Source organism: Centrocercus urophasianus, unplaced genomic scaffold (assembly GCF_019232065.1).
Source record: "Centrocercus urophasianus isolate 14NV4802_14NV808 unplaced genomic scaffold, USGS_Curo_1.0 seq_24, whole genome shotgun sequence".
In the NCBI taxonomy this organism is placed as follows: Eukaryota; Metazoa; Chordata; class Aves; order Galliformes; family Phasianidae; genus Centrocercus; species Centrocercus urophasianus.
The window spans coordinates 9798028-9811635 of NW_024884800.1; positions in this window are offsets into that span (position 1 = coordinate 9798028).

Genomic DNA, 13608 nt, shown 5'->3' on the forward strand with positions numbered 1-13608 from the left:
TAAAAAAAAAAAAAAAAAAAAAAAAAAAGAGGAAAAAAAAAGATTTTTATGAAAAGTATTTAATTAAAAAAAAAAAAAGCAAATTAAAAAATACACACACAGAGACACACGCAAAAACCTGCAAAAGTACCAACCACATTCTATTAAAAAAAAAAAAAAAAAAAAAAAAAGCAGCAGCAAAAAACCTGGTGTCAGTTTCAAACGTTAGCATTCTTTCAGGAAAAAAAAGGTTTTAAAATGTGAGTTGAAAATTGTGCAATTTTGAATTGGCAGCAAAAACAAGACAAACACTTCAATCCTGTTAAACCAGCAAACAGTTAAATCAGATCCCAAACCTTAGCTAACATGAAACTTGCTATGAAAAATATTCCTTTTGATTCTGCAGCATTTTTCATTCGGAAAAATCTGAACAGTATAAGATCCAAAGGAGAAAGAGTGATACTGGGAACCAGAGAAGAACTGCTGTGGTTATATTTCAGAAATGTGTTCTGCAGATATGCAAGGACAGATTTCCCTAATAACATTAGCATGATTGCCTGAGGAAACTGAACTTAGTAAATTTCACAGCTAAATGGCTGCATTTCCGTAGTATGGAAAGGGAGAAATTAGAGGTAGCTGCACATGAATTATTCTGGTTTCCTGGTGGTTGTCTTAAAAGACTTTTTGTACATTTCTGAAGTCAAAAGTGGTGATGGGCGTCAAAGTCACTGTGGCTATAAGACAGAATGAAGATAACCAACCATGTTTGCAGTTGTGTTTCTACTAAAAATAAGGGGAAAAAAACCCCAAGATGCTATTGTTTCTAGCCATTTACTCCCAAGAATTTTCATATTTTACCCTCCCAAACCACAGACATTCACAGCACATATTAGTGTACACATGAACCCACTTTGCCCTTGTGAAGAGAGCTTAAAGCCTCTTGAAACAAGTATTAGTGGAGGTATATCTGTGTCTTGTCACCTGTATCATTCCCCACTAAAAAAAAGGGGATGGGATGGGCTTATCTTCACTGCCTTCCACAAGAATAAAACAGTAGGTGAAAGTAATCTGATATCTCTCAGACTGCTGTAACATACTTGTCATGCAACTACTTAACAGTGATGCTCTGCTGCGTTTTTGAAACCGTTTTTTTCAATTGAAATTGTGTGCTCTTAGGACTTGACCTACAGATAAGCCTTAGTATCTAAACTCTGAATCAGGACTTAAAAGAGATTTGTGTGTAAGAATGTTTGTACTGGGCCTCTATCAAGATTTTTTTTTTCCTTGAATGTTGGTTTAACACTGTAGTCAACTTGGAAATAAAAGATAAATGAAAAATAAATTTAACTTTCAAGTTGAATATGATTTTAAAATTCCTGGAGAATGGGACAGATTCATCAATGGAGAATTTTGGTCCAACAGAACATAGTGTTTCAAAATATCCTGAACACTAGAAATGCGTCTTAGGAATGCATGAGCCTGCTTTTTAATGAGTATTGCAAAGGCAAGAGAATGACATAGTATTCAATCAAGGATGCTTCATATCATTTCTTTTTAATAGGTATAATTTAAGGTCAAGTGCATATAGATTGTTTTTGACACTAAATGATGCCATCTAGAATACTATTATTGTACAGACAACAAAAAGATAAGTGATTAGATTAGTGTCTCCCTTTTGTCTTCTTAATAGGAACAGTTGAAGAAAATAATTGTTTTTAGAGAGCTCCTAAGGACAAGTATAGAGCTTGAATTCAACATCAGTTAAAAGATTAGAAGATTTGTTATAATTATTTAAATGTTTTTAACAAAGTCCTTAGCCTAAAAGTAAAACAATTTACTAACGTTTAGTGCTCTACTTTGAGAACATCTTGTTGGCAGAAGCCTCTGTATGAGAGGGCATATTTGCAGTCCATTAGTTTAGCAAAGATGCATAAAATACTTTAATATGTAAGTCTGGGAAATTAAGGAGTTCTGAACATTTCAGCCGGGCACAACTAAGTAAGACTGAGTATTGCATTAAACACTAGGGCAAGTAATTGTCAGGAAGAAGAAAGGAACATTGAAGAACACTGAAAGAAAAAAAGTAAACACAAATTCCATTTCTGTAGCCTGTTCCACTTGAGCAATGGTGCTAAGATACTGCAGAGACAGAACCTCAACACTATAGTGATGCTGCAGCAGTGCAGGTAACCTTAAACTGACCTGAAGCATTCAGTGAACTCAGCCCTCTTACTGTGCTAGTAATATCCTTAGAACTCCTTTGGTTAGTGGGTCTCATTTATATCAACATAGAATGAAGTGAAAATGGGTGATATTTCTAGACGCCACTGTAGAAAAGCTTACCTTAAAAAATAAAGGTAGCTATTTTGTTTGGGAAGATTGCTTTGTGCTCAGAATTTCTAGAATCTGGAAATCTGAACATACTTGAGCAACCTGATCTCCTTCTATGACCAGGTGATCCACCTAGTGGATGAAGCAAAGGCTGTGGATGTAGTTTACCTAGACTTTAGTAAAGCCTTTCAGAATATAATGATGGGTCATAGCCTTCTTGAACAAGAGAACCAGGAATCAACATGAGGACATCTTCATCTTCCCTGTCATTTAAACCAGACTTGGAATCTCAGATTGATCTATTAACTGAAGCCTGCTTCTTGAATGGTAGGGGGAGATGCTGGAAGACATTATGTAATAGAGAATTTAGCTAATGATACAAATGCCAAAAAAAATCCAGTAATTAATTATGTCAATTTACATACTTTCTCTTTATTTACTTATCTTTGTTTCAATTTTGCAAGCTTCAAGTCCCAAATTGTATCTTCCTCTGTGCTTTTATCAAATAGATTAAAGAAACATGTTTGTGATGATATTAATTATTTCATACAATGGATTCATTAAACATTCACTGAAAAGATACCAAACTCTCATATTAAACTTCTCTGAATCATTTAATCTCTTCTAATACTGCCCGATCTTACAGTTAAAAAACTACTAACGATGACTGATCTTTTATACCTTACACAAAGCTCATTCTTAAGATGTCTCAGTAATCACCAAATGATCACCAGGGCTCCCTACTCTATGTCTTCAAATATTTTCTAGTTGTCTTTTCCATTCCCAAAAGAACTAAGCATGCCTCCAATGGACCCTTTCTTAATATAATCTCAGATCAGGTTCATCAATTTTGTGCTTACATAAGTCGGTTCATTTCCCATTCCTCTGCATTTTGCCAAAACCATTTTTTTAAATGCATCATCCTGATCATTTAATTAAATTTCCACTGCATTTATTTCCTTTATCTCTTCCTAAAACTAAAATCCTTGAATGTTTAACCTCTTCCTTAACAGCCTTACAAATTCACAGTGCGTCATATACCCCTGATTGATTCCTGTCTAAGCAAATATGATCACAGATGTTCTTCAATACACTCACGTTGTTGTTCGGTTGCACTTCATTCTGTAATATCTGAACATGAATCTGAATATACTGTCTATCATTTTCCATTTTCCTTCTTAGATTTTCTTACAAGACACTTGAACAGTGCAGCACACCACTGAATTAAGCTGAAAGTGATCAGCAGAAGTTTATCAGCATATTCACATAAAAAAAAAAACCTCAAGATCTGATTTCTTTTATGATGCAGTTGTGAAGAGAATCCAATCTGGATATGTCACGGTCAAAGGACATTTCATGCCAATGTCTAAGAGTCGTGTCTTTCTCTGTACACAGAGAAAACGTTTTCACAAGAATGTAAACATAAAAATATGACATTTATTTTGGGTTTTTGAACGTTTATGACAAAATCTGCCCGTCCAGAGAACAAGCATTAAATGGCTCAGAACTGCTATCAAATAAACAGTAGCATCTTTGCACAGTACTTTCCTCAGGAAAGAGTGAGCACAGTGCTGACATCAAGGAATGAAAAGCTGACCTGTTGGCTCTGACTTTTTTTCTGGTATCTACATAGCGTATGCGGTTCTCTGCTTTATGAATGCCTTTGTGCCTTCCAATTATTAACAGAAACCTAGTGTCACATATTAGTCACCTCTCAAAGTTACAAAAGCCCAGGGTTATACCCCTAGCACACTGCAGAAAGGTGTAGTGTCAGCATGGTCTGTGGTGTCATCTGTGTCTCTGATCTTTTTTTCTATCTGAAATCATCATAGTCTCATCTGCAGTGTCACAGGTGGGGTCTGTTCACTCTTCAAATAGCATCAATTACACATTACTTAAGGTCTAATTGTATTGGACTACAAATGATGTAATGCTACGTAATTTGTTTGGAATGATAAATTCACCAGAAACCTTTTTTGCCACTCTAAAAGAAATCCCTTGGAAGAATTTCCTAGGCTTACACTGACCTTGCTTTCACATTTAATGCTGTTTTGCTAAAAAAAATAATTTTAAAAAATTGCTGATAAATGTTCAGTAGCGCTCAGTACTCAATGACTGAACATCTGTGAGAAAATGATTAAATGGCTCATCTCAACTTTAATAAAACTTTGTTTGGAATGTTACTGATGTTCAGCTTTCCCGAAACATAAATATTTTCAGTGTTCTTCATCGGTATTATGAAACTCTGTATGATTTAGAAGGTTATAAAAGTCCTGGTTTGAATAATTTCCACAAGAACGTAAAAATGTGCAGTCCTTCTCTTCAGTTTTTTGCTACATAAGGCTAATAAAATGTCAAATTTTAAAAAATTGGGGTATTTTCTTTCCCTTTACCAAATCTGACTAAACTTAGTTGTTTTATATTTTTATTTTATGCTCGCAGGAATAGTTTTAAAAGAAAACATGAGCAATTCCATATAGACAGAAAAGGTGCAAATCTTCTCAAAATTATACATTTAAATAACTGTCAAGCTGAAAGTGAAGTTCCACATACTAACCCTCCTTCATATTTTTCAGCACAAAGCACTACAAATTTGTTTTAAACTACATTTTAGTGAAATTATGTAAATTACTCATTACACAAAAAATTTCATCCAGTTATCCAAGAAATATTGTAGAGTTATATCCATGCTTATGATTCTAGTATCAAGGTGTGCAAGAAAAGACAAGGAAGAATTAGAAATACATTTTAAAAGAATTGAGAAGAAATAAAATGATGTCTGAGTAGCACATGTAAGGGGGGGATCCTGAAAGTGGAGCTGAGGTCAAGACACAACAGAACTGGTTCACAAATGATTCATATATCTTTCTAATATTAAAAGACACGAGAAACCCTGCCAATCTTGTTTAGTACCACTCTTTCAATATTAATAGGAATGGCGTTAATTAGAAATAGCAATCTTTGAAGTCCAATCAGCTGGAGTGAGCACTGCTACTCAATAAATAAACAATAAAGGTAAAAGTAGGGTGAGCAAATCACCATGGAAGGAAACTGGATGCCAAGAAAAACTTGTTCAAGTTTACCATTAGCAAACCTCTGCCATCCCAAATCTATGTCCTATACTCTAGCCATTAGATGCACTATTGATTATTTAGATGACAGAATAGAAATCACTTTTAGTTTGAATATGGTAACAAGCGGGGAGGGATGGCAGCCAATTTAGAAGACAGTAACAAAATCTGAAGTGATGTTGAGAAATCAGCAAAATAGTAAGTAATTCAGTGGCATTAAATGTGAAGTGACACACAACTACAAAACAGAGGATGGTAACAGAAATGAGTCTACTGATGATAATTGGGGAATTAATGAACCAAAACCTTGAAGTACTGGGACTTGAATAAAGGAGTGCCTATAGACACTTCCAGACTTTAATACTGGTCACTCAGCTGGAGTACTAAGTCAGATTTAGCCACAGTATTGTACCTAGATCAGTTGAGGAAAGTCCAGAAAAGAGCAGCAAACACTGAGACATTTGCAGCAAAACCTGTGATGAAAGCTAGAAAGTATTGGCTTTATTTAGCTGAGAAAAGACCAAGGGGAGAAATGACTTACAGATCATAAAACAAAAGGCTGGCAGGGAGAGGAAAGTACTCATGTATTTTCCAGGACAATGAGAAATGGATTTGAGTTACCACATGGAGATTTAACACAGAACATGCTGAACAGTAAGTCAGTGAAACGCTAAAATGTCATGTCCAAAGAATTGGGATTCTACATCACCAGGGTGTTTTAAAAACACATTAGACAAATGTCTGTCAAATAGTCTTTAGATAAAGCTGAATTTATCTGTGATAGAGGTCACATAATTCCTATTTCTATGGTTCTTCTTCCTGTTTTTCAGATCTTCTAACAAATCTAAAGTACAGATTACTTATCATACACTATGTAACACTGAGCCAAATTACACTGATTTCAACACAACCTGATAAATTGTTATCATCCAACGTTATGGATTCAATACTACAAATCCTTGGTAAAATGTCTGGGCTTTATTCTGAGAGGGAAAAAAAGTGTTGGTCAACGGACAGATAACCTTATTTTTATTTTATTTAAGAAACATAATCTGGCAATTGTGGCAATTTAGTTCAGTAGCTTTAAATATAACAGATTTGCCATTCTCTTTTGCCTTTCACTGCATTTAAGAAACGATAAAAGACTGCTAAAAATAATGAGAGTTTGCCTCATAAAAGTTAGGTGTTAAAATAATAAGCTAGAGGCCATAAACACAAATGTCCCTTGGAGATTTTATCCATCTGGACTAGACAAAATATATAGCTACTGCAGTTATTTTGTACACAATGTTAACAACATTACTCTAAAGTTTTCACATTGAATCTTAAAAACCACAACACACATTTCTTCTGTTCCAAAGACTCCCAGACTTCAGATTTATATCTAAAACTCACAGATGGCCTTATATTGTAATGGACCAAACCAAAGCACTGACTCAGGAAAATATTTAAGCAACAGTTAAATTCATCTTTATTCAGCAAAGCCTCATAATGTGCTGAACTTTAATACTATTCACATCTAAAACAAAATTCTTTTTGCTCTCATGAGCTTTCACATATGCTCAGTAATATTTCTTTAAATTCTTGTTGTGAATATGAAAGTAGGCCCTAAAAGTGATCAAGCTGCACATACTCTCAAATGTAGTGATAGTTGGGAGACAGAATGCAAAGACAAAGGCATGTGTCAAGGCCAGGCCTTGTCATGAAACATTCTGCTACCTCTAACAGTTGCAAGTGCTGGTTTCCTCTTACTCTTCAGTGTAGTGGTCATGTCCATAAAGATGGGAATGGAAGCTTATTATGTAGTTTTTCAAGGAAACAAAGCCTGTATGATTCTATCACTGCGAAAAAAGCTATTCTGGATTATCGTATCCTTTTCAATTGCACAGAACATAATACTTGAAATTACTCTGTCCTATTTTAACTAATGTGGTTGATCTAATTCCTAAAGCTTTAGTTCAAAGGAGTAATTGACAAGCATCATATAACATTTACAGGTGAAAATTAAAAATCAATGCACCATCCATGAGTTATGCAGCTTTCTCAATGGAAAGTATTTGAAATGAACAGCTATTATGTATAAACAACAAATCAGCTAATTATGAAGAAAGAACTCTCAATTCTGTCTACATAACTATCTTCTTAAACAACTTGGTATTCTGCAATAGTTAGCAGTGTTCACAAAGCAAGGAAGCTGACAGCATTCTGTACAGTACTTCCTCAGTAGCTAGGAAGCATGTAAAATACCTCCAGAGATGCTGCATCTAGCCATCCTTTGGGCACCTAAAACCTGAAACATTGAATATGTATTTTTTCTGTTCAGCTACTTCTTTGCGCAATAAATCTCTTGGTACCTTTGGCTTAGTGTGTAAAATCTCAAAGGGTCTACATTTCAGCATTTGAGAAAACCTGTAAGTTTTAAAACCCTAATGGTGTTGAAAAGCTCTCATTCTACCTTACTTGAAAGCACCAGTGGGTCTCACAAAAAACTTACTTTCCCCTCTAGTGCAACCTCTGACTTGTTTCATGCTTAACTCAGGTTCAAACATGGAGTGGCATGTGTTTTCTAAGTTGACTGGACCAGTAGTGCTGGTTTGGGCCAGGGCAGTGTATCCTTTCCCTTTCCTCAGCTATCAAGGTAATGCCCTTAATCTTGTACTAGTAAGTTTCTTGGGATGGATAGTTCTTAACATTTTTTTCCTGTTGAAATTGGTAATTCAACATGAAATAGTATATTCTTTGCTTTAGGACTTAGAATTTTAGTCTACCAAGTCAGCAGCCCAAAGAATTACTCTTACTCATTCTCATCCAAAGAATATTTATGCGATGAATCAAAAGCAGCACAGCAGCTTTTACAGGGAAGGCTGACATAACTCCATCCCTTCAAATCCCATAATGCTATGTCCAGACATTCCCTGAAAGATGGGAATCCTGGACTTAAACTCCTGCTCTTATCAGCTGGACAACAACCAATGGACAATAATGTAGTCAGTATCTTCCACAACTCATTTAACCCCTAAACTCTTGGATATTAATTGAGGAAAAATATTCAAATGGCTTCTTCTTCACTATAAAGGAAAGACAGGATAAACCTCTTGGTACACATACCCAAGGCAGCTACCAGTATCTATCCAGCCTAACACCACTCTGCTTCAATGATGACTAAGTAAGAGAAATAAAAGGCAGAATATTTTAATGTGCTTCTCATTGTATGAAGGAGCATGTAGCAGTGTGAATGGGTGAATGGGTGTTTCTCCTTCACGGCCACAACTATATATGTGAAGTTCTAAGTAAGATATTGTTTTCATAGATGGTTAGTCTTTTATTCTGTTATCAAAGGAGGTTATAAACAGCATGTAAGCAAACAAAGTTATTGTAAAGCCAAATACAAACCAATCTTTAGTCAAGTAAGTTCTAACTGGATTTACATTCAGTTGCATTTTGTATACCATTTTATTCATCAGGATCTGATTAGTATAGAATCAAAAATAACAGAATACTCGCTCAGATCATAACTGAACACCTGCTTCATTGTGCAGGTAATAAATCCACAGTTAGGTTATCCTATGAATTTAGTGATTACTGATTTAAAACATAGAACTTCAATCAAGTGATTAATCTGAAAATATCTTACATTATATTTTCAAGGTATTCAAATTATTTGCTGCTGATCCTATCTGCTGCAAAATCTATCACCATTTTGTTGAATTATCTTTCCCAAACCATTCCTAGAGTTCCATAAATGCATTTGCTATCAATAAGTGTTTGCCAGATACTCTGGGTGTATAATTTTCATCCTGCTCTTTTCTTGTCTTTGTCTTTGATTGTTTACATAGGAGTACTCATTTTTCATGATTTCTGACATATTTGGTCACTTAAATCATATAGAGTTATCTCTACTTCTTGACAGTGTGACTGAAACTTTAAAAAAAAAAAAAGAAGAAGAAGAAAATATAAAAATTATGTGAGAACTGTAAATGCAGAAAAACTTCCAGGATCATAGAATCTGTCATTCTGGAATAAAAAATCTTGCATATAGTCCAATATTTTGCATCTGACAGTTGTCAGTACTTGATCCCTCAAAAGACAGAACAAATCTGTAAGAGCAGAAGGAAAATAATCAGACAACTGATATATCAGTCTTTGCCTGAACTCTGCCAGTCAGAGATTGGTTAACATCTTGAAAGAGAAATCAAAATGCTTTCTAATGCTATCATTAATTCCTGATATTGCTGATGTTTTTATGCACATCAATCTTTTGAATTTGATTTTTTATTTGTTTCAAAATAATAAAAAGCAAATACAGTGTTTTTTGTTGTTGTTTTTCCTGGCACAAAGTTTTAGTCAAGCAGACATTAACAAAATTTTGAGGATCAGTAATTTCAGAATGCTGAAAAGCTGTCAGAGTGACTACATGTATGTCTAGGAGAACAGACTCAGCATTTCTATGCTTGAAAAAGAAATTTTGGATTCTTCACTACCAGCAACAGCACTGACACACACACACACACACACACACAAAAAAAAAAAAAAAAACCAACCAAAACCCTAAAATAATGGAAGAATTCCTCAAACTGAAGAGATATTTTCTGTGTTGGGTTGATGTGCTTGCTTGTTTAATAATCTGAGTACAAGTATTTCTGCAAAGATGGACTGTGATTCTTATTCTTATCTAATTTTAGCCATGAAAAAAAAAAATGCATCTAATCAAAACACAGCTACTTAGTGGCAGTGTGCAGAGATGGGCTGATTTTGGAGTTTACACTAAATAAAGTTTTTAAGACTGGGATGAATCACTCATCTTAAGTGGTTATCTCCTGATGACATCAACAGACTTCTGGAATTAACAGATTTTTGTTGGTAAGTATCTCTCTCTGAGAGCATCGAAGTGAGATGAGCCCTACTTTTCACCACACTTTCTCTCAGATGAAATGCAGCAGCTGTATGCAAAGAATGAAGGCAGAGAGATGAATTAAAAATACAACATATTCCTCTAGATCATATGGATTTTTTTTAATAAAAGAGGTGGATATAAGCCATAAAGTAAAACAATCTACTTGCACTTTTTTCTTTCCTGATGGGCCAAGTTCTGCGACGGATAAGTACCCATTACCTTACCATACAGTAAGAGTGAAGAGTGTACATCTCTACAAGGAGAAGCTCAGTCCCTCTCAGACTCAAGCTTTAAGGAACAGAATTTTCTTTAACTAATAATTTGGCAACAGCTAATAGAAAAGTAGAAACATTGGGAAATAGGTGTTTCTAAATTCCCTTAGTATCACTGATCAAAGATTTAGGAAAGTCAGCATTATGTTCTTTTGAAATCTCATTCCCAGGAGGCACAGTTGAGAAGAATGTCACTCCATCTTATCAGTAAGTTTTAAAATAAGACCATTATTAGATTGCAATTGATTTGCAGAAATCTATCCATTTTTAGTCAAATTAAAACAACTTTTATTGTAGTGCCACAGTTCATGCTGATACAGTTAATGCTGCGTGAGAGCATTTCTATTATGAAAATCCTTTTCTCCCCAGCTTGATTTATAGCTCAAGTATAAAGAACTCACATGACACTGAAACTTGTCATACAAGGGCTCAGCCCAGGGAAGAATGTTATTCTTTGAAATAAATAACAGTAGAAAAAGAATTTGACAATTTCTCCCAAGCAGGAATATAATGAGTTGACTGACAGAAGCAGGGACTCTAGTACTGGGTCTGATCACTTCCCCATAAGAGCTACATTCTCTAATTGTAATTGACTAAGTAATGAATGTGAGAACCAGGAAAATGGGTAAGAGTCTCTGTTTTGCCTTCCCTGTCTACTTGTACCTGATATAATGTTAGATACGAGCTCAAGACATCATCTAACATAGTTCCAATTCCTCTAATGTACTGTATATTTCAAGGAACATGCACATAAAACAGAGAAAGGAAAAAACAGAAATTGCACCCATGTCCCAAAGCTGCACAAACTGTAAGAAAAGAAAGAAGAAAAAAAAAAGAAAGAAAATACTTACCTTGCTCTTTCAGCACAGCCACAAACAATCTGTCCCAGAGGGAGCATCAGTGGAAAGGCAAGAAAAGAAGCTGAGTATGATATAAAGTCAACACAAATAACTGGGAAGTAGTCATGAAACTGCAGGTGTCCAGATGAAGGGAAGAACAAAGCATATCTTTTATTCTCTGCATCTGGTATTTATCCTGGATTCATGCTTTGGACTATGTTTTTAACTCACTGTTAATGGGAGTTGCACAGAGCTCAGTGCTTTGCAGGACGAATGCACTCCTGTATCTTCTTTGTAGGCTTGGAAATGCACACAGTATGTTATGGAGTACTGATTTACGAATACAAGACATATCTTGAGACCAACATCAAGACTGAAGTAGCCATTTCTCCATTTCACCCCTAATTTTAAAACAAACTGCCATCCTGTCCTTGAAAATTGCACTCATGACTCCTTGAGCACTGAAAGCTGTTGTAAGCTGATGTTGCATCTGAAAGCCCTCCACATACCCACAAAACCATCCTTTCACTTCAATCAGAAGAAATTATCCTCTACTGCATCCTTTAACTTGCCCTTTGCCCACAGAACACAACAGTGTGAAAATCAGACAAAGGCTCTCTGGACTCATGCAGCCAAATTTACTGTTAGCATATTTGCACCAGCTAGGAGTTGCAAACTGAGGAACTAGCATGTGATCATCTGATTTGCTTAACAATGTCTTCAAATGGAAAATGAATAGCAATGTAATAAAAAATTAGAAAAAGAAATTCATCCTGCTCATTTACACCAAGGGCATTTCTTACAATGTGCACACTTTCTCTTCCGTATCCTTTACCTTCTTCAATACCAATTCTTAACCTTTATCACACCACCCATTTATCTTAGACAGAAGAGTCTGTAGGATGAGTGGAACAAAAACCAAAGGTCAGCTTCCTGGTGATTCAGCATCTCCCATGTGTTACACTTTACACTGGCACCACTGCAGACATGACGGAGCCAGAAAAGGTTCTTAACTAGAGCTGCCACCAAAAAATATTTGTGTGGACTTCCTTCTCCATGGTATCTCCTTTCTGTGATGATTTCTGTATATTTGCTGCCGTAAGACCATTTCAGACTGTCAGCTTTGAATTTGCTCAGTACTCACAGACTTTTCTTTAGGAAATCATCTTCCCTGATACCAGAATTCCAATCAGAAACAATTCCTGATAGAATGCTTGTTTCAGAAGTGAAATTTCATAAAAGAAAGGTGATATTAATATCAAATTTTGATATTGAAAGTCTCAGGAATAGCCTAAAGGTGAGAGATCCCAGCTATTCTGCTGTCCATCATTTCTACTGTAAAATCCATTCTTGAGTAGGACAGTTAAAGGTGTCATTTAAACAGACAAGGTAAATTTAAGTATTAAGCATATTAAACATTAGAGTTTGAGCACTGGACTTCAGTGTCATAGGGTAAGTACAAAGCAACAGGAATTGATTTAATGTGGAAATAGTCTCTATCATCAAAAAGAAAGCTAAGTACCTTTGTGTATTCCTTTGTCAAGCAGTAGTTGATAAAAAATCTGGTAATAAGCTAAATATTTTCTTTAATTCTAACTGGACTTACCTTTCACACAATGATGCAATTACATTCAAAACTGTCAAAAATCACCTGTACAGGTATGGCTTTTTCAAAAAAAAGTTTGCATAGAACTTAATACATACATTTGTGAGCAATTTAGAATCCAGTCCAGAGACAATTAGCAATGATGGAAAGGTTGCTATTCATTGGATTATTCTGGGACTAAATTTTATCACAGTTATGACAGATCTTGTATCAGGTCTTGTGATGTTTATTCAACTCTGTATCCTGGATGTAAAAGAATTCATGTTATCAAATATGGCTTTCATCTGCAGTGAATAAACTATGGCAAACCTTTCCACAACAACAACAGATTTATAATGTAAACAGTAAATACTCTTTGGCCTTGAAAGGGAAGAATAAAGCAATATGAAGAGCATTTATTGTTGTCATATAATGTTAAATCAAATTGATTTTATTACCATCTCATGTTGATTGTTCAGTTGCAACATCTAACCAGAAGCTATTGAAGACAGTTTTCTGTTTTCTCCATCATCTTATTTCTCATAGTGTGGAACAATTATCAATGTAGTGAATCATTTCATCAGCTTTTGTACAGATTTAACTAGCTACCATAGAAAGCATACTGCTCCATTATTAA